This window comes from Phodopus roborovskii, unplaced genomic scaffold (genome assembly GCF_943737965.1).
Source record: "Phodopus roborovskii unplaced genomic scaffold, PHOROB, whole genome shotgun sequence".
Lineage (NCBI taxonomy): Eukaryota > Metazoa > Chordata > Mammalia > Rodentia > Cricetidae > Phodopus > Phodopus roborovskii.
In genome coordinates, this window is record NW_026126585.1 from 9,430,111 (window position 1) to 9,453,164 (window position 23,054).

Below are 23,054 nucleotides of genomic sequence, written 5' to 3' on the forward strand. Positions count from 1 at the left end.
GATGAGCAATAGCGCACAGCTGAGATTAAGTGTTTAGAGAGAACACATAGCAAAAGGACAAAATCATGAAACAATTCAGTCAGTAAAGTATGTGTCACACAGTTTAGATCCCTAGGACCCCTTTCAAACAGGAGGTGCAGTGCTCTTCAGCTGGACTCCCAGGTTTCTGAAGTAGACAAAGGAGAATCTATAGCTATTGCTTTTCAGCTCTGCTAGTCAAGTAAACTCTGAGTCCACATACATGTATACGTGGTTCATGCATAAACATATACATACACAAAATAAAGACAAAAAGGAAGAAAAAAGTGAGAACTTAAAAAGAAGGGTCAAGCCGGGAAGGGGTGGTGCATGCCTTTAATCCTAGCACTAGGGAGGCAGTGGCAGGCAGATCTCTGAGTTCGAGACCAGCCATGGTCTACAAGAGCTAGTTTCTAGTTCCAGGACACCTTCCAACGCCACAGAGAAACCCTGTCTTGAAAAACAAAACACAAAAAAAAAAAAAAAAAAAAAAAAAAAAAAAAAAAAAAAAAAAAGAGGAAGGGTCAAAAAGCTAGTCACCAAAACATCAAATAATTCAATTAAAAAGTGGGGTACAGAACTAAACAGAGAATTCTCAATAGAGGAATCTAAAATGGCTGAAAGAGACTTGAGAAATTGCTCAACATACTTAGCCATCAGAGAAATGCAAATCAAAACAACTCTGAGATACCTGTCAGGATGGCTAAAATGAAAAACACCAACCACAGTTTATGCTCCAGAGGATGTGGAGAAAGGGGAACACTCCTCCCCTTTGGTGGTGGGAGTGCAAATTTGTACAGCCTCTTTGGAAATCAGTATGGCAGCTCCTCCAGAAAATGGGAACCAGTCTACCTCAAGATCCCATAATTCCACTCTTAGGCTATACCCAAAGGATGCACATTCATACAAGGACATCTGTTCAACTATGTTCATGGCAGCACTGTCATAATAGCCAGATCCTGAAAAAAAAATCTAGATGCCCCTCAACCAAAGAATGGATACAGAAAATGTGGTACATTTACACAATGGAGTACTACTCAGTAGAAAAAACAATGGGATTTTGAAATACACAGGCAAATGGATGGAACTAGAAGAAACCATCCTAAGTGATGTAACTCAGTCACAGAAAGAAAGACACTCAGTCACATATGGATACTAGATATAGAGCAAAGGTTTATCAGACTACAATCCATAGCTCCAGAGAAGCTAGGAAACAAGGAGGACCAAAAGAGAGACATGCACTTTCCCCCAGTGAATGGGAAAGGAACAAGAGCCCCTGAACAATTGGGAGCATGGGGGGGAGGGGCAGAGGTAGGAGAAAGAGGAGGGGAGAAGAGGAGGAAGAGAGCATGAGGAATCAGGAGGATTGAATGGGGAGATGAATAGAGGAGAGCAAGAAAAGAGTCATTATAGGTTTAAAGAGAAATCTGGAACTAGGGAATTGTACAGAGATTCACAAGGGTGATCCCAACTAGGGATCTAAGCAATAGTGGAGAAGCTACCTTAAGTGCCCTTCCTCTATAATGGGAATGATGACTACCTTATATGCCACCCTAGAGCTTTCACCCAGTAGCTGATGGAAGCAGAAGCAGAGGTCCACAACTAAGCACTGAACCAAACTCCTGGAATCCAGTTTCAGAGAGGAAGGAGTGAGGAACAAAGGGGCAAGACCACACTGGAAAAACCCACAGAAACAGCTGACCTGAGCAAGTGGGAGCTCATGGACCCCAGTCTGACAGCTGGGGAACCAGCATAGGACCAAACCAGGCCCCCTGAACATGGGTGTCAGCTAGGAGGCCTGGGCAGTCTCTGGAGCCTCTGGCAGTGGAACCAGGATGTTTCCCCAGTACAGCAATGGGCTTCCTCGGCCCATTTCCCATGAAGACATACAACCTTAGCCTACAGACATGGGGCAGCGCCTAGGCCCTACACCAAGGGACTTGACAGATTTTGATGATCTCTCATGGAAGGTCTCACACTCCCTGGGGAGTGGATGGGGGATGGAATAGGCAGTCTATGGGGGGCATGGGAGGGAGAGGGAATTGGGATTGATATGTAAAATAAGATTGTTTCTAATTTAAATAAAATGTATTAATTAAAAAAATAAAAAAACACACACACACACAAAAGGGGAAGGGTCATACCTATGGTACCTATACAAAACACACACACACACACACACACACACACACACACACACACACACCTAAATTGCTTTGCTTAAGCAATGCAATGTACAGCAAGGTTTAAAGTTTAAGCAAAGTTTCAAATTCAATAAAGTTTAAAAAGTAAAAAAGTGTGCTCTGTTTTACTTGTTTATCTTGAACAATTTTCCTTTGTAAATATGAATTGTAAGGAGGTTTTTATGAGATGTAGTGTCTGGATTTAAGGATAAGAGAAGAGAAAATGTGATTAAAGTAAAGGTCACAGGTTTCCAGGCATAGAGCAAGCAGAATTCACTGTGCTTTTAAACATTTGCTAGAGATGTCTTCAGGAACATAAGCCCTCTCTTTAGGCAACCTTGCCTTTATTACTTATGGTTCAGGACTCTCAGCCAATAGGAAATGGAAATTAGTTTTGAGGTAAAGGTTTCCTTCCCTCCCCCATGTCCTCTTCTATCCTGCTTCATATCCAGTTACCGTTTCCATTGCTTCACTTAGCCCAAACCTATGTCTCCACAGGTAACTCCAACACTTTGCAGATCACAGTATGGTACATGGCCTGAAGCATCATCTGGGGAGGCTTGTTAGTGCAGCAGCATCTTTGACTCAGAGGCTAACTTGTTATCCAAAATTGTTAAATGAAAACTCACAAAACTCACACCTGCTCACAAGGTTACTACATGTGTTTTGACCTTCTGTTCCTATCCTTACAAATTCACTCTCCTGTCAAGACTCTGCATCTTTGTCTCATGTTTACACAGAAGGAGATTCCAGCATCCCTCCCCCGTGCATTCTAATCACCTCAGGAGTGGTGGCTGCTGGTTATTTTTTGTTTCACCAGAAGCACTCCACTACCAAAGATCTTCACTCAGTCTGTCCAGTGAAGAGCCTAACTATGACCGTTAGAAACAACCGAGGCTAGGAAGATTGCTCAGTCAAAACTACCTGTCACACAAACATGAACATCTAAGTTCAAATCTCCGGAATCCATGCAAAACTCCAGGCATGGTCTGGACATGCTGTAATACCAGCACCAGGGAGGCAACGAATCAATGCACCCTGGTTCAGTGAGAGACCCTGTGTTATTACATAGCGTAGAGAAATAATTGAGGGAAATACCTGACATTGATATCTAGCCTTCACATGAATGTATACACAAGTGCCCTTCCCCTATACATGGAACACACACACACACACACACACACACACACACACACACACACACACACAGAGAGAGAGAGAGAGAGAGAGAGAGAGAGAGAGAGAGAGAGAGAGAGAACCACATACACATAAAAATAAAAATTTCAGGAGAGTCTCATGTGTAACAGTGTTTGAGATAGCTATTGTAAAGCTGTTTCTTACTTACAGTGTGCTATTAGATCCAACAGTATAATCACCTGCAAATTTCTCCATCTGAACCAGGAATGATGGGGGGGGGCATCAGGGAGATCACAATCTGCATTTTAGTGACCAGGTAACATTTAGGACTCAAGTTTGAAAAGCACAGTCCTTGAAGATTTCCAGCCACTCACTCTGGTTCTACTTCATTCCTCTTGTAAACTAACAGGGTTCTAGGTAACTAAGATGAGGAAGTAAAGAAATTTAATTCTACAAAGTAACTATGAGGTACCCCTAGCAGATCAATGTTAAAATGGCATGTAAAGTTTACTTGTAACTACAGGTTCTTTCTTGAATAGTACCATTTTTTAAAAAAGGTTTATTTTTAAGTGTGTGTGTGTGTAGTGGGGGGCATACCTTCACATTGTGAACCCCCGAGTTTGCATTTGTGTTGATTAAAAAAAAATTCACCTAGAGTGAGGAGGGGTAGTAGCTAACTAGTTGACAGGAAGTCATCACAGATCATCAGAGGGCATCCAGGAGAGACAGAGAAACATAGGAAGTAGTAGGGAAGGCTTTGGAGTTATACTGCTTTTCTATGGTTTAGCAGAGCAGAAGCATGGATCTTTCAGAAACACTAGCAAGGAGAGAGGGCTAGCTAGGTCCTTATCAGCCTCTCTGAGCTCTCAGGTTTTCACCCCAGCCTTTGAATCTCAAGTCTTATTTATAAATAGGATGATAGAGATTTAGTTAAAGCTCCTTTAGTGGCATTGACAAGACCAGTTCCTGTGGGAACAAATTTCCCACCAGGCTGTGGCCTGATCAGCCAGGTCACTGCTAGGGAAGCAAGCCCACAACTATGGAGTTGCAATTGCTGGCTGAAACAGCAGTAGATTAAGGCACAACCACTCTGCCAAAACTAAAACACGTGTATATTTGTGTATGCATGTATGCACTCATGTGTATGTGCATACATGTTTACATGTGAATACATGCCTCCACTGAGTCCCCAAGAGGACAACACTGGGTAACCTGGTACTAGACATGCAGAAAATAGTGAGCTTCCCAGCTTGGGGCCCTGGATGGAACTTAGGTTCTCTACAAGAGCAGTACACTCTGTCAGCCTCTAGACTGACTCTTCAGTTCCTGGAAGCTACAATTCAGACTTCTCTCAGAGAGTCCTAATGTGAAAACTGCATAGCCACCCCTGTTTCTTAGAGTAGAGAATCCTAGTTTCTGCATACCTTTATACATAGTCGCACTCTACTTGCCCAATCTCCTTCCTAGATCTCACATTAAGTCATCTGAGATGATGACTGAGGATTAGAAGGTGGGTCTCAAATCTGGCCAATGACCATACCGTGTTTCCTTATACCCAGAACATCAAGTTTTGTATAGGTAGACTTATCAGATGACAGAAAACTGAAAACAAAACAAAACAAACAAACAAACAGAAAAACTACATGCTAGAACATTTCTGGAAAACAAAACATGACTAGACAGGTTTTGAAACATATTTATCAAAAGAGACCTAGCTATATTAGCTCCTATACACCTATTGAAACTCAAATAATGTGACTACAGAAGAGTCCTGAAACCCAGTCAGTTATACGAAATTGATATTTGGAAGGACAACATTTAAATATCATTGAAGTAAGAAAAACGATTCAAAGAAATAAAAGATTTCCTAAACCATGTTAGAAAAATCTAGCTGCACTCTTGGAGAAACTTAGATTTTCACCATGTAATAGCCCTAAATTGAATTCTACATATTTGAATTATTAAATCTACAAATCTTGTAAAAATATTTTGTGAGTTACTGCCTCATGTTGTAATGAAATAGTGGGCTTTAAGAAACATGAGGGAACATTACCAACCCACTAAATAGACTAGGCACAGTAGAACCTGGATTTCAGAAGTTTAAAAAGATTCTTTGGTTGCATCAGAGTTTCATGAGCAATTTCAAGATCATAGGGAGACTTGATACTGGCTTCTTAGCAATAAGAATATAGAACATATTAGCAGGAGATAGTGATACCTCACGTAAACTAAAAGTTAAATCTTCAGATTTTGTGCTGAAAACTAGGGAGGAAAGATGCCAACTAAAGATTTCAGGGCCAGGCAAGACAGCACAGCAAGTAAAGAAGGTTGCTACAAGTTCTCATGACCTGAGCTCAATTGCCAGGAACACATGTTGGATGGAGAGGACTGACTGCTAGACATTGTTCTCTGAGCTCCAAGAGCTAATGCACACATGCAGAAACATATTGCACACATGCATGCATGCACACACACTCAAGCAACATACAAACAAATAAGTTTTTCTAAACGCCATAAAATAGCTATACATTTTGCAAACTTGCTAAAGTGGCAGTGGCTTATAACATTAATACATATGCCAGGAAACCCTTATTTGCCTGCTCTTTGAGGAATCAAGGAAGAGATTAGGGAGAATTCTGTTTATTCATTTACATACAGCTACCTTAGCTTCATTTTTTGAATGGTTATTAGCTTCAAGGGCATAAAACATGGCTCATGCCAACTCCACCTGTACAGGGTCTGCTTTGAAAAACCTGAGGAACTGAGGTCTATTCTCAGAGCTCACATACAGAAGCCCAGTGTAGGGATCCATGTGCTTAGTCCTGGGAAACAGAGACCAGGGATCGCTGGGGTCTACTGGTTAGCAAGCCTAGTGTATATTGTGAATTCCAGACAGGTGGGTGAGTGACCATGTCTCAAAAAAAAGTGTATATCTCTTGAAGAATACATGAAGTTTTCTTCTGGCCTACACAAGTACACCTCTCTTTCTCTCTCTCTCTACCTCCCATTATGTAGATGAACTATTTTTTTCTACCATCCAACTGAGTATCAGGTATTCCTGACCTTGATGTCCTGAAAGAAGATGTTTAGGACTTCAAATGTCTAGACTATTTCTTCGGCTTATCTATATAGAGCTCAAGCTGTTAACCCTGAGTTAGGTCAGCTACTTTAACCACCTGTTGTCCTGTGTTTATGCCCACACTATGATGCACTGGACCCATGGACTGTGAGCCAGAAGGAACCCTTCCCCAATTAACTTACTTTCCTCAAATTATTTTATCACAGCAATGGAAAAGAAGACAAGACAGCATCTTGCAGGCCGGAAAACTGGACACTCCTAGAAATTCTTCAAATGTATATGCTTTTGAAGCACATGGCTTAGAAATTGATTTGCCTGGAGTGGTAGCTGATGGAGAAATGACACAGTGCACATACAGAAAAGCTGGGAACAGGTAAGTCATTTACTATGATCAACATACCTCATACATTTATTATATACAACAGGAAGGCCTAACTAATCTTAGTAGGATGTCTCTGTAGGAGAACAGTCTTAGTTTGCATGGAGGAGGAAGCTACAGTTGATTGTTCCCGCATAAACTGTCAACATCTTGGATGAGGAACATGAAACCGATTCTTCATGCACACACTGGGTTTAGTTAAAGGTCAACTCTTTGACAACATCTGTACTCAGACCAGGGGAAGGTTTTACCATTCTCATGGATCTGAGGAACTAGTGAATTTAACATGGTCATGATCATGTATATAATATATAATCCCTCCAGGAGTTCATATGGTCCTTACAAGATCATGGGAATTCATGTTTCCAGCATTGGATACTATAACCCTGAACCACAGAGCTACAGCCTGCCAACATGTGATCTCAGCTTTTGACCTGAACTGACTTTTAATTAACCAAGATTGCTATGATTTGCATAAATCTGATTTGCTTGGTCCTGACTTACAAGAGATTGCACAAATGCAAATTACATTCTGAGTCAGCATCTCATGCTAACATTACAGAACAGTACACAGGCACTGTCTTTCTCTACATAGAACAGAGTGTATGAGAGGAAATTGCATCCAAAGAAAACTTGGTTTAGCATGAGTGAACAAGTAGATCTCATAAATGAAGAAATCCTTCCCAAGGTCATTGCTTGCTGATGGCCCCCAGACATAGCCCTTGCTGTAGCCGTCATAAGCTGTACTCAATCAATTAATCATTCTATTCAGGTATAATTCCTGACTTCATTGCCTGGCCACCAACTCCTTTCTCATTACCAGAGTGGCCAATTGCCTTGCCTATTACACAGAGTAAGGCCACACACACACACACACACACACACACACACACACACACACACACACACACACACTGTGAGCTTAGACCAGAGAAGAAGTAACCCCCAGTAATAATCCATTCAATGTGATAATGGGACTACAAGCTAAGGCATGAGTGGAGGCATGTTGAAAGCAAACTTGTGTAATCTTTTCCCTGGATAAAAACAGCATTACATTGCCTTCTGCTGTGGAGAAAGATACCTTCTTCCCCTTCCTCCTCCTGATCTTATTCTGTATGCATGACGGATGTCCCAGTAGGGTGTGTATGTGTGTCCATTACTGGGTATATGCAGGTAAATGTCAGAGGACTGCCTTAGGCAACAGTCCTCATTTCTACCCAGTTTGGGACAGGTCTCTCCTCATCCACAGGCGTATATGCCCCCTGGCTGGCCTGTGAGGTTCAGGGTGTTTTCCTGTCCTTTACTTCCATCTCACCATAGGAGCAGATGAATTACAGGTGCTCACACACCTGACTTTGATGTGGATTCTGGAGATTCAAAGTCAGTTCTTAATGCTCCTATGCCAAGCACTTTACCTACTTGTCCGTTTCTATAGCCCCCAAGGGGCAAATTTCTGTCCCTGAAGCATGTTTGATAATTCATACTTGTATGATATAGTCTAAAGCCCTACATAACTATCATGGCTTATAATCCCCAAATACAATACAAACAATAAGAAATGACAGACAAAATACCAGAATAAAGCACAAATAACGACAGAAGATAAAATTTAAATGAAATATCAGTCAACGTTAGAATTATTATTTCTCTAAGACATATGACTAACGAACTGGATACTATGTGACTCTAAGGAGCCATGGGAATTTGTTCTCTCTTTGCTAATCCAATGTCCAGTCCATAACCATCACAAAGACTCATTATAGATTTGAGGGTGTTTGAGGGTGAATAATAGGGCCATCTTCCACTGAGAAGGAACAGCAACCATCTTTAGGAGTTTTGTTCACCAGTTCACAAAAAGAATATTGGTAGGCTTGTTGACTATACCTTCCCCTCAGAAGGAGGAGCAGGGCCATCACCTGAGTGTCAAAGTCAGTGTGTGTGATTCTGTCCGAGCTGCAGATGGTTCTGGAAGAGGTGATAGAGAACGAATCTGGGGAAGGGTGAGGGGAGGGGGTTCCATCTACACAGTCATGGTGAAGCCATCATCCCTGCTGGGTGGAGACCTCCCTGTGTGGCTGTTCTAATGTCGTCTATGCTGCTGATTTTAACCCCTCACACCTTGCTCTGTAAACAAGACTAATAACCTCATGTGTTCCCACTGTGAACTTGTAGAATCCTAACTCAGTGTATCTTGGGATGTTAGGAAGAGTGATAGACAATGTTTGTGTATCAGTCTGGGAAAAAAATTTAGCAACAAAGGGTAAAATTAAAGCATTCCACAGGAGGAGTGTGTGTGTGTGTGTGTGTGTGTGTGTGTGTGTGTGTGTGTGTGTGTGTGTAAGAGAGAGAGAGAGAGAGAGAGAGAAGGAGAGACAGGCCCACAGACACAGATCACAGACACAGTGAGAGTATATATTCACGAATACATATACATGCATGTGCAGGTGTGAAAGTCAAAAGACAACATGGGTGTCAGTTCTCCCCGCCCACTTTATTTAACATAGGGTCTGTTTGTTTCCCATCTCTATGTGTTTCAGAATAGCTGTCTTTACAGCTTCTAGAAGTTCTCCTGTCCATCCACCCCCGGCAGGAGTGCCTGGGTGACATATACCCGTGCTCTAATGCCTGGCCTTACAAAGGTTCTGGGATCTGAACTCAGGTCACCTGGTGTGGGCATCAACCACTCTACCCACAGAGAAATCTCAGCGTCCACATTTTTTACCCGCAGCTCAGCAAATGAAATGGCTTTGCTTCCAAATGAGCTTCTATTTTACTTTTTACCACAAAAGTCATTGCAGGTGTAAAAGTCCCTAAGAATGTCACCAACAGACATCAGGATTACCTGATGCCTTGCAACCCCAATTAAATGATTCGCTTTAAGAATGCTGAAGCAGTTAGGGAAATTTCCTGACACCAAGTGGCTCTGGCACTTTCTGCACCCTTCCTCTCTCAGCTCTGCCCAGGAACAGCTGGAGAGGTAAAGACACAAAGATGCACTGATTGCCCGTCAAGGAGCCCAAGGAAAATCTAAATTAAATGCACTCGACTTCTGCTCACCACAAGGGCACTCAATGGTGCATGGCCTCCACCTCTGAGGATGGGAAAAGCTATAGTAAGGAGAAAGCGGATGGAAGGAATCACCTGCAGCGATTCCTCCAAATTAACCATTTTTTTTTTAAACAAATTTCACAGAGCTGTTCTTGCTGATCTGGAAACACTTTCAGATGATTCAGTCTCTCTCTCTCTCTCTCTCTCTCTCTCTCTCTCTCTCTCTCTCTCCCTACCTACCTACCTACCTATCTATCTATCTATCTCTATCTCTATCTCTCCATGTTCATATATGTTTGTACCTGTTTGGGTAGGGAGTTTTCTCATACACACAGAGTTGAGAGGTCAATGTCAGGTGTCTTCACCGATCATTCTCAACTTCATATTTTAAGACAGTTGAACCGGGTGTAACTTCACAACCAGAGAGCCTCATGGATGGTCCCGTCTCTGCATTCTCCACCCTGGCAGGAGTGGTGTGCACCACATTCATCCTTTTGCTCTGAGTTCTGGACAACTGAACTAGGATCCCCACATCCCCGGCCCACAGTTTTCTCTCCTCAGAACACTACTGAACATATATGTGGGGCAGTGGCCACTGCTGTTTGAAAGATGCTGCTGTGTGAAACAACCAATTGTAGCAGAAAGTACACTGGCCTTGAGGGTCTGACACATGAACTATGCTGTTCATTGGCCTTCACAGGTTCTTCCTGTGCTTTGAAAGTCAGTTTTCTCCTTGCTCCTGTGCACAGACTCAAAAGTTCCACCACATGACAAACACACATTTGGGCATACAGCCCCTGTTCCAAAGAGAATTTTTATAGATAGCCCAGGAAAGTTTTGGGTGAGAGTTGGAGAAAAGACTCAGGAAGCAACTCCTTAGCTTTTTGCTCAACCATAATAGCAAGCTCCCTTGGGGGAGCAACTGAACTTCATCTGAAGATTCTGATACAGACTATGAGGGGGAACCTACACAAGGAATGCTGGGAAGTGACATAAGTATGTCACAATTGGAATTCAAATTAGGTTTACTGCCTCTTCCTCATTTACCTCTTGTGACAGGGCCTTGGCTAGAGAAAATAACCATATACTAAGTCTGGATTTTCTATGGAATCTAGTACTATGAACTCAGGTCTTCAGGCTTGCCTGGAGAGAACTTTACCCAGGGACCCATCTCTCTAGTCCTACTTCTGCTATTCTGACCACTTCTGCTCTATGACTCCATTCAAAGTCCTTTCTCTTTGCATTTTATATTCTCCTTACATTCTTATATCTGTTAAAGTAAGGGGATTAAAAATATTTTTGATGGAATTGGTATAAATTTGATTCCTCTAAAGGCTGACTGGAGTTCTATGGTGGCTACTTTTAACTGTCAGTTTCATATATCCTAAAATCACTTGGGAAGAGAGCCAGTCTTAATGACAGATTGTCTAGCTCAGTTTAGCCTATGGACATGCCTTTGAGGATATGTTTATTGAGTTGAGAAGACCCACACTGAATATTGGCAGAACTATTTTATAGACTGAGCTCTGAGCTGAATGAAAGGAAGTGAGCTGAGTGCATATTAACCCGTCTTCTCTATCTCTTAACTATCCGTGCAATGTGATCAGATGCCTCCTACCCTTGCTCCTGTGACACCCCTACAACAATGACTAACCTGTAACAGGGAGCTATAATAAGTTTGTTCTCCCCTAAGTTGCTTTTGTCAGGCATTATTTTGTCACAGCAACAAAAACAAAATTAGGACGTCTTATCTCTGTAGCACGTATCTCTGAGCAAATGCCACCCAGTGGTTTCCACTTTCCATTAACTCCTTCATCAGCTTCCGTGAGAAAGTCTATATTCCACTGGAGTTGAGATGCTACTTTGGTTTGATTGGCAGATAGCCCATGAGGTAGAAATGCTCAGGTCCTATAAAGTAAGTAATCTCCATATCAGAACACTGCTCTGGATAACTACACCTTTGGGTGTCAGTGCTCCGGCATTGTCCACAGTGCGTGCGTGTGTGTGCAGAGTTTGTGTGTATGTGCAGTGTGTGCAGTGAGTGTGCAATGTGTGGATGTGTGTGCAGTGTGTGTGCAATGTGCAGTATGTGTGCAGTCAGTCTGTGTGTAGGTACAGTGAGTGTGCAGTGTGTGGGTGTGTGTAATATTTGTGCAGTGTGTATGCAGTGAGTGTGTATGCAATGTGCAGTGAATGTGGATGCGTGTGCAGTGAGTGTACAGTATGTGGATGTGTGCATAGTGTGTGTGCAGTGTGTGTGTGTGTGTGCGTGTGTGTGTGCGTGTGTGTGCAGTGTGTGTGTGTGCGTGTGTGTGCAGTGAGTGTACAGTGTGTGGATGTGTGCATAGTGTGTGTGCAGTGTGTATGCAGCGAGTGTGTGTGTATGTGCAGTGTGTTCAGAGAGTTGCATTGTGTTGCAGTGTGTGTGCAGTGAGTATTCAGTATATGGATGTGTGTATCAGTTTTTGTTTTGTTTGAGGTAACATTTTAGCCTGGAGCTTTCCAATTAAGCTATCAAAAGCCACAGGGCAGATAGCTAAGTTCAGACACAGGGGAGAGCCTTCAACTCCCCTTCAAGCAGACAAGCAAGGATATGGTACTAAGCAACAAGTGGGTAATACAATACATCCAAAATGCATGAAGTTACTTTAACATTAAGTTTGGAATGCCTTCAGTGGCTTTTATCAAGATATAAAACAAAACAACAACAAAACCAACTTCTAAAGGGAAAGCTTCTGCTTGCTAATCATCCTGTAGAAGAAGCACTCTATTTGGTTTGTTCTCAGGCAAACAATATTTCCTGCATCGCAGTGATAAAATTTTCTGATAGGATTTCATGTTAAAAATCACTGAATATCTTTCATTGATGCGTGGTCCTTGGACACGATATCCAGAGATTCTGATATAACCAAGGTTATGGACTGGTCACCAATGGTAGCCAATCGTAGGATGACTTGGGAATTTAAAATATAAGCACAGTAATCAAAGAAGAAGGAGATGTTTGGTAAGAAACTGTAACTTCTCCCAATGAGACATAAACAAATGACTACTTTCCAGAAAGTGAACCAATGGCTGATCAAAGAAGCAATCAGACCCAAGTGCAACTTTGTACACTATATTTTTTAGCTAATATTGTAAACTAACAGCTGGACTAATATCGCATCTACATCACTGAAACATCCATTTCAGCATGAGTGTAAGCACCCTACTAAATGAGTTTCACTCAGCTCAACAGGTCAGACAGTCTCATCTTCCCATCACATCTACATCACTGAAACATCCATCTCAGCGTGAGTGTAGCACCCTACTAAATGAGTTTCATGCAGCTCAACAGGTCAGACAGTCTCATCTTCCCCACAGTCATTTCCACATGTATAATCTCTGTGTAGTGTTCTCTGACCCTCTCGGGTGGAAGTGACACCTTCCAAATCAACCATACTAAGACATACCACATCATATGACAGAAATAATAACAGGGAAGCAAGGGGGGTCATCTGGTGAATGCCACATGCAATGGGATTAAAGCTCCAACTCTGAAAGGCTTGGCTAAGACAAAGTTTAACCTTCAAAGATTCAACTTTGCATATCACCTAGAAAGCCTGGAAGCATCCTGCATGCTCCAGAAGTACAGGAATAGCAACGGTCATCGTCACCATTAGCACTTATGGTAAAGGATGTAAATGAATAAACTAAGCATCGTTTGTTTGACCAGGTAACTTTGCTTCATGGTCTGGAAGATGCCTAAACCTTTTTTTCTTTCTTGGTATAGCTCACAATTATGCAAACACTACGGTCTCTTCACTTGACAATCACTTTGTTTTATTTAGGTTATTTTATTTTATTTGTGTGAATATTTTGTGTGCATGAATGTCTGTGCACTACATGCAAGGCTCATTCCTGAAGAGATCAGAAGATGGAGTCAGGAACTCCTGGAACTGGAGTTACAATGTAGGTTCTGGGGACCAAGCCCTAGTCCTGTGAAAGAATAACAACTACTCTTGTCCCTGATTCAACTCTCTGGAATATCCACAATTTTCTCAAGTCAGACTTTTCCTTCTCCCTGACAGTTGACTTCATCCTAGGTACCATTTCCAGTATGTCTGTCCAGGAACACCTTTTTCTGGTGTGCGGGAAGCAAGAGGAGTATTTTTTCTTATATGATACAACAGTAGAGAGGTCATCAATGGCCATCCCAAAGATATAAACATCTAGTAATAGTTGATAAAATGACCAGGTTGATATTGCCAAAATGGACACCATCTATAATATATCTATTGAAATATTATCCTAAACTATACAAGGCTTCAAAGTCTCTTAACTTAAAGTCAACGTCCTTTAACTTTTGCTTCATTTTTCATATTTGGAGACAAAGTCAGCCTTAAAAATCACTGTGTAACTCAGGATGATTTTGAACTCCTGATTCTGCCGTCCCCCTGCTAAGAGCTGTGAGCACCAATGTATATTACCCGCTATATCATAGTTTTGTGAAGATTCTTAGTGACAGAAAAAGTCTACCTTAAACTTACAAGTGTTTTCCAATGAGGAACTTTAAAAAGTCCAAATAAAATCCCACTCTTCTGTAGTTGGGGTAATTTAGTGAAATCAGCCATGTAAATGCTCAATGAAGCATATAATTAGAGGATGAGTGAATAGAAATATAGATTAAAAAGGATCAAATTGTATTTTGGGGTCCAGCTTATGAATCATAACTAAATTGTAGTGGCTCATGAACACAGACCCTACCTCATTACTCAATATGTGTGAAAAATTCTGCTGACATGCATTCTTCATATCAGATGCCAAAGTAGACACTGCTATGCCACTGAATATCTGTGGGGCAAGAGAGATGGCTCAGCAATTATGAGCACTGACTGCTGTTGCAGAGGGCACAGATACTGTGAAGGGCAGTATACACGATCTCCTGTAACTCCAGCTGCAACTGATTTGCTATTCTACCCTGGCATCTGTGAGTGCACACGCGTGTGCTCCCATCCCCCCCCCCACACACAAATAATAAAAAATAAAGTAAGAAACTTCCAAAAAGTTAAGTAGCTCAATACATCTTTATTTCATTTTTATTGTCTATGGATTGTTGACTATTCTTACATTTTTTGATTTGGTGCTAATTGTATCTTTGTCTTTGTTTCTGAGACAGGGACTCTCATGAAGTCCAGACTGGACACCAACTCTTCATGTGACTGAGGGTGACATTGAACCCATCGTGCAGCACTTTACTGTTGTCTCCTTGCTATGTGTTTCTATGTGTCGTAAGAGTCATTTATTATATCCAGGACATCCTGGCTTCCCACATGCCCAGCTTTTCAAGGCCAAGTTACTGTGATGTATCAATACCTTGTCTGGTGTTTTCACTTTTCTATGGAAAACACAAGAAAATTTAGGCAAATGAAAAAAAATTAAGTGTCTCATTGTCCAAGAAACTTCTTCAAAGGCCTTTTGTTTTTTTATTCTGCTGACTTTTAGACAAGCATTCTAGGCTGATGATGACATAATTGTCATGGTTTAGAGCTTACCTTGATAGTGAATGGATAAGGGTCTGATAAAGGCCAGCACACATAGCCATTAGAGTTTTAGAGGATTCTGTGTGGCCAGAATGAAGGGTGGCTCTGTGTGTGTGTGTGTGTGTGTGTGTGTATGTGCACGCACATGTGTGTGTGCATGCATGTGTGTGCTATTTCTTTTCAGACTACAGTGAAGTCTTATGTATAAGTACTTAGTATGGTTGAGCAAATATTTTTGAATCATAAGAAATAGATATTTAGGTAAAGGATCATCACATCAAGAGTTGACAAGATTGCTAAATGGATACCAAACCTGTTACATAAGCATAGATACTTGAGTTTGTGCAGCCAGCACAGACAAAAAAAAGCCAGATGAAGTAGTGCATGTCCATAATCCCAATGCCAGGGGCAATTAGATAAGTCAATCTCTGGATCTCTTTGACCAACCACACTACCTCAAAGGAAAAAAAGTAAACTAAAAGAGATTAATAAAGGAAACTTGTGACATAGATATCTATACTTCACTAATGCACATCCACACCTATGTGAACACACACACACATACACACACACACACACACACACACACACACACACACACCACATACACAGGCACACAGATATGTTATATGAGGTGAGCTTTACAAAAAAAAATGGAAAACAATGTTACCACATGGAAACCCATGCTTCTAAGGTTCGACCATGGAGTAGCATGTAGCACATGTCTCTTTATCTTGCCAACATTATACTCCATCATTTTTTCAATATATATGTAAGAAATCATCCTTGAGTACATGGGCCATCATTCACATGAATTATGCAGCCAGCTCATATTTCCAGCTTTCCTACCTGCCCCCAAAGAACATTGAATTACAGAAGTGTAAGGTTCTTTTCCTTTTATTGTGATATAATGCCCTAACAACAATAACTTAAGAGAGAAATATTTTGGTTCACAGTACACCGTAACAGCCCGTCATGGCGGAGGAATCAAGGCAGCAGGGACTTCAGGCAGCTGGTCAGATTGCATCCACAGTCAGGAAAGGGAGATATTAATGATATACTCAGGTGGCTCTCTCTTTTTTATACAATACAGGATCCCAACCCAGAGAACTGTGTTACCACAGTGGGCACAATCATACTCAACCTAATCAAAATAACTTTCCATAGGCCATATACAGAGGACTGTCTATCACACAGGTAATTTTAGATCTCATCAGGCTTACAATTTTACTAATAATCATAGGAATCATTTATTTACTATTTTCCTAAAATCTGAAGAAGTTCTTGGTGCACTAAGTCAGTACTGGCAGAATGCAATCCTGTTACATATAATCCATCCAACGGATAACTATTATATTTATCCCATTGGCCATCTGCCATGACTTCTTCATTCCATAATTCCATTTGAAGCAGTAAAGTACAAGAGTCTCAAGATTAACTTCGCAAAATTTTCTTTTATTCAATATGTCAGCCAATTTCAATTGAAATAATAAGAAGAAATATTTGGAATTACAATTATTTCATGAAAAAAATTTATGTTTGAATAATAACTTGAAAGAGGACATGCCCAGTAGTTGCAACAGCATCCAGAGACAGGATTAACAACTTTAGATGGAAACACAGTTCATGAATTAATCCATAATTGGCTTAATTTATAAAATAATACCTTACCTGTGATTGCTACAACCTAATATGTACTGATCTCTCTTTTATAGCTCTCATTGTATAATTCTCAACAAGTACAATAGAGCAGGCAGTCTCCCCAAAGAAGTCAACATCATAAAAACTTTATGTTAGAAGATAGTACCTTCTCACCCCGCACCCTCCATGTGAAAAAGCATTAAAGGTTGCTCTAACAACTACACAATTTATTGTCTCTTATGCTGAGGCTAAATATTTTAAATAAAATTTTGACGCTTTTTAATGGGGTTTAAAATGTGCTATGTTAAAATTTTACTTCATCCTTAGTAAACACTTTTCAAAGTCATGAAAAATGAGTATGGGGGCAGCACAGAATTGCCTTTTGTTCTTATAAGAAACCTGAGTTTGGTTCCCAGTTTCAAAGTTTCATAGCTCAAAGCTGCCTGCAACGTCAGCCTCAGGAGATTGGACATCCTCTTCTGCCTCCATGGGCATCCAACTTCACAAACACACAGGCATGCTCACACATACTAAACAGTCAGATGAGGAACAATACTGTCTAGAACTGGGTTCAGGTCAGTATCCTTCTCCCAGAAGTTTTTTTTTTTTTTCTTAATCCTTGAATTCTGAAAGACATATGGAGAGTAACTCATATTCTTTCTTTTAAGGTTTACTTATTGTGAACTCTGTGTGTGTGTGTGTGTGTGTGTGTGTGTGTGTGTGTGTGTGTGTGTATACACATGTGTGTAGATTTTCCTATAGAGGATACAGAGGGCATTAGAGGTCTTGGACCTGGAATTACATGCCTTTGTGATCCTGGCATCATTGGTGATAGGATCTGAACCTTAGTTTACAAAAATTAGCAGCAAGTACTTTTAGTCACTGAGCCATCTTGCTCAGATACAAACTCAAGTATTCAAACTTTTTATTTAGATATTCTTTGTTCTATATTATGCTAGTTGATGAGTGGAGACAGGTTGAGAAAGGAGTAATGAGGAGCACAGGCAGACACTGTTGTTCCTAAATTGCCTTGTGTTTCACATGACAGACAGCATAGTAAGGCTAAACCCAGCTTTCTTTGCCAATGTGGTCTTTGCTGATTTATTATGATTCCAGGTCCCTTGGGATCAGTGAAATACTCTCATGTTCTACAAAGTCAAAATGTTTTCATAATAATCAAGAGTCTTTGAAGTTTGCACTATGTTGACATTTGTTGACTAATGAAGCAAAAGCAATCATGGATAAAATTCTGGCTACCTAGGACAATTAAACAGCACCAGATTGTTCCAGAAAGCAAGGTTTTTATGAGGTCATTTAGCGACAAAGGTGGAGAGAGCACCAATTTCACTGAAGAACATCCTTGTTGATGCTACAAACAATAATTTTATCTACATATGAACACTTACATATACAACATTTTGATATTTTCTGACAGAATGGGTAATGTGTATTAAAAATACCTGCATAGTGAGGCATAAAGGGTATTTCAGTGACAACCAAGTCAATTTGGCTCTCTGATTTTGAGTTTGGGGAAGTAGCGCGCTCTCTCTCTCTCTCTCCAATAGCATGATTTGTGTTTGAAGGAAGCAGCAGACTCTGATTACTCAGTCGAGCTTCCACCACCACTTTCACAATAAATTAGCAAAACTGTCATTTTGAAGTAAATAGCTTCCAATTTGTGAATGTAAATCAAATTCTGATATACACACACACACACACAGACAGACAGACACACACACATATATATACACACACACACAGAAAACACATACACACACATATATACCCACATTCACACACACACACACACACACACACACACACACATATAGTCTGATACTGAATCATTCTTACCTTCTGATGAGAACAGCATGTTTTTAAAATATATGTAGTTTGCCTTCATGTGTGTATGTGTGCCTAAGTACATGTATGTCCTTCGCGAAGCAACAAAAGCTCCCAATAAAGCAATATATCCCCAGCCATCTAAGTTCTTTTTTAATTAACTGATTTATTTTTTCTTACTTTACATATTGATCCCAGTTCTGGGAACTAAGTTATTTTTTAAGGACCTTAAAGAGCAATTTTAAGAGGTCTAATAGTGGAACACATTTGAGATCTACCATTTTTTCCTAAATTTACTTGCTCAATCTATCATTCAAATTTTCAGCATTATAAGAACTCTCCCAAAGCTGGTCAAAGCATTTATTAATGTCAGGGGAAAAAAACTGTTTGACCTTTGTCTTCAGTTAAGGTCACAAGTGGCTTTGCATATATAGTGTTTCATATGATTTATTTTAGTAAATCTGGGAATCTCAGAATTTCTCATTCTGTAAAACAGTGCATCTATTATCATGACAGCAGTCATGATTTTTCATTCACTTAATATTTCTGATAACAATATCCAATTATTACATCCATTTTATTTCCACTGTGCTAATTTTATGTTAAAAGAAATTCAATGGAGCTCAATTACATTTGCCTTCCAATTAAATTAGCATTACAAGAATTTAATGGGCATCTTAATTAGACCATGCTACCAAGAACAGTTTCTACAAATTAAAACCCACCTCTGCATGTCTCATCCTTCTTTGAATTAAACACAGGGTGCAAAAAAGAAGAAAAAAAACTTAAAATTTTAGAAAGCATAACATGTTGCACATGGGAAAATAAAACTAGGAAATTAAACTGACACACACACACACAAAGAAAAATTAAATTTAAAGCAAAAGTCACTTCAGCTTCAACTTACTTAATTGTTTCTACATGATTCCTAGTAGAGATGAACATTCCTTCAATTAAAAAAAAATCCCTCCCCCACTGGCATATATATCAAGTTCATAGATTTCATTATGGCTTCTTTGTACTTGTCTATAATGTATTGTGATAATTTTCACCTCACTTCCTGCTGCTGTATACCCTAACTCCTGTTGATCCCTTCTCTCCAAGCCAGCTCCCCTCCTCTGTCTCCACAGCAGCTGTGATTATCCCCACAGGACTAGCAGGAGGCTGGGTCCCTCAACCATGCATCTCGAGCCAGGCAGAAGCCCATGAAACCTCACCCCTCAGTGAAGATGTCTGAGTAGCCCGTGGTTGCTGGAGGAGCTAGAGATATTTTTAGTTAGTGGTGTAACCACTGGTAAATTACTCATGCTCCGCATGGTCTTATAAGATCAACTCTAAAGAAACTCATTGGTTATCGAAAACAAAACAAAACACAAAAAAGACAAAACAAAACAAAAAAAAAAACTAGAGTAAAACAAAACCACATAAAATACAGCAAGAGTAATGTTAGTTCTGTCCTTTGGGAACCTTGAAGCATTTTGGGAGCCATAAGTGACCATGCCTAGGCTCATTTGATTTCTCATGGCTAGTGATTTAAGTTTACTAATTTTTAGGAAATTTTAATCTTATTAAGTACAATTCACAAGGAATCAACTCACAACCCAAATAACAAGATTTAAGTACTGTTTTAAGACCAATAATAATGGGTAACACACAGCCAACATTTGCAATGTGAGTAGCAATCTGTGGCTTATTCTGCACAAACTACTTCTTTTCCTGCCTACAGCTTTGTGAGGTGGATATTATTATACCTAATTCATAATTGGGGAAAAGGACATTAAATAATTTTCCTCAAATCCTTGGAGAACGTAACCAACTGATTGCAAAGTTTTGCGGTTTAGCTTTCTCCACTGGTCTGTACTGATTCTGCAACAGGAACTTTGGGTGCAGATAGGCCTTCAGTCATTGCACATACATCCAAGCACTGAACAAAAGAGCAAAGCACTGTGATCAAACAGATTAAAAAAAAAAGTGTTTCCTTTCTGGATGACTGAAGGAAGACTAAAGAAAACAGTATATTAAGGACTGATGAGAGTAAGAGAGTAAGACGTCTGTGTATATATTCTGTGTTTAGTTTGTTTTCACAATGTAAGAGTTTTGCATATTTGAAACTGCAAAATCTCATCACAGAGAAAAACAAAGAGCAGATGGTTAAAATTTAAGACACCTAGAAATAAATGAATTTAATTTAACAAAGGAAGCAAATGGGGGCTCTTGTGATGGCTCAGGGATTAAGAGCACTTGCTACTCCTTTAGAAGACCTGAGTTTGGCTTCTTACATCCATATTGGGCAGCTCACAACCACCAGTAACCTAGCTGCAGGAGATCTAATGCTCTCTTCATGCTTTTAAAGGCACCTGGACTGATGTGCATATATTCACACACGCACACACACACACACACAGGAAAATAAATATTTTTAAAACTGAAAATTTAATAATTATTTCAAATGTCTATTGAACATAAAGTTTCTTCTACATTTTTGAGGGTATCTTTTGAAATATACTGATATACTATACCTCTAAAGAAAATGTTTTATCTAAATTTATTTCAGTAAAATTAACTGTAATGAACAAATAGACCCAATTAGGGTAGTGCAAGTTGTAATCCATCCACAAATATTAAAATAATCCAAGGTATTTGAAACCAAGTTTCTGAATGTACTACAAAGACCAGGGTCTGTAGAGATGGCTCAGTGGCTAAAAGTATGTACCACTCTTGCAGAGGACCTGAGTTTGGTTCCCAGTCACCACATCAGGAAGTTCACATCCCCCTGTAACTCCAGCTCCAAAGGACCTGCCACCTTTCCCCAGCTTCTGCAGATACCTGCAGTCATGTGTACAAATTGCCTCATAAACACATATACCCATAAGCATACAATTAACATAAAATAAATCATTTAAAAGAAACCTAGTATTAAATAAAAATGAGCACTTCAGACTCAATTATTAATAGAATCACAAATGTGACAATAAATCACTTTCTATATTGTTTGGCTACACCTATTGAGCCCAGTCACACTCCAGTAGCCATGCACACATTCAGCCATGGGCCTTTGATTTCTGAAGCCTGTTTCCTGTGAACAGAGCTGGACCATTTCAGAAATGGCTGACTCCAGCTCTGATTCATGCAGTACTGGAGAGACTGGCAAGCAAACACTCATTGGAGTTATTTCACAATGTCCAAAGATGCTGTCTTGAAAGTAATTCTATTGTCAAGCTTAGGATAACATTTAACTGAAAAAGTAGTCATAAAGGGGCTCCTATTTACAGGTCGGTTGGTAAAGAGTTTTCTTCTAAGCACAAGGGCTTGAATTTAGTCCTGAGAAAAGGTTTGTAAAAAACTGGCCAAGGTAGTGAGTACTTGTAATTCCATTTCTGCAGAAGGAAGACAAATGCATTTATCATGTTTTCCGGTCAGACAGATTAGCCCTAATGAAACATTTCCAATTACAGTTCCTGTCTCAAAACACAACGTGTATAGGACCTGAGAATTCACAATCAAGGAAATCCTATGGCCTCCATATGTATGCAAAGGCACATACACATGCATTAACTGCATACACACATAAAACAGAGTCAATTATACCATCTGCATTTATGACTATGTTCGAACAAAACAAAGAGAACAAGAAAGAAAATTTCTTTACAGAAAAATTATGTCTAATCGATAAAGAAGAACGAATATGTCTGTACAATTACCACTTTACAAACTTACATTACTATAATTTATTAAGGGCCATGTTGCTAATGAATGCTGAAACCATTAGTGGAAAAGCTGGATATTCAGGATTTCTCATACTTATAAAGGGAAGGTACAAAGTCACATTATCAGACAAGTGGACGTGTTCAGATTCTAATGTCAGAATGATCTGATATGGCATGAGAGGCAGGAAGTGTTAGCCTCAAGTGAAATTACTTCCCTTTATAGCAAGCATACAAAAAAAAAAGTAAATGTAGATTGTGAAATATTTTGTAAAAATACTATCTTGGAGTCTTCATAAATGTACAGCATAAACAAGCAATGAAGAATGTCAGGACTTTGCTCTATGGATTTATACAAGCTGTAGATGTCTGTGCAAGAACCGAACAAAATCCAGCTAGCCATTCATCCATTCATCCAGCATGGATCCTGATACCTGCTTGAAGAGCTGTGGCCACTTGAAGGCCATCTTCCTCAGTGGTGAAGACACTGTGAAATTACCTGTG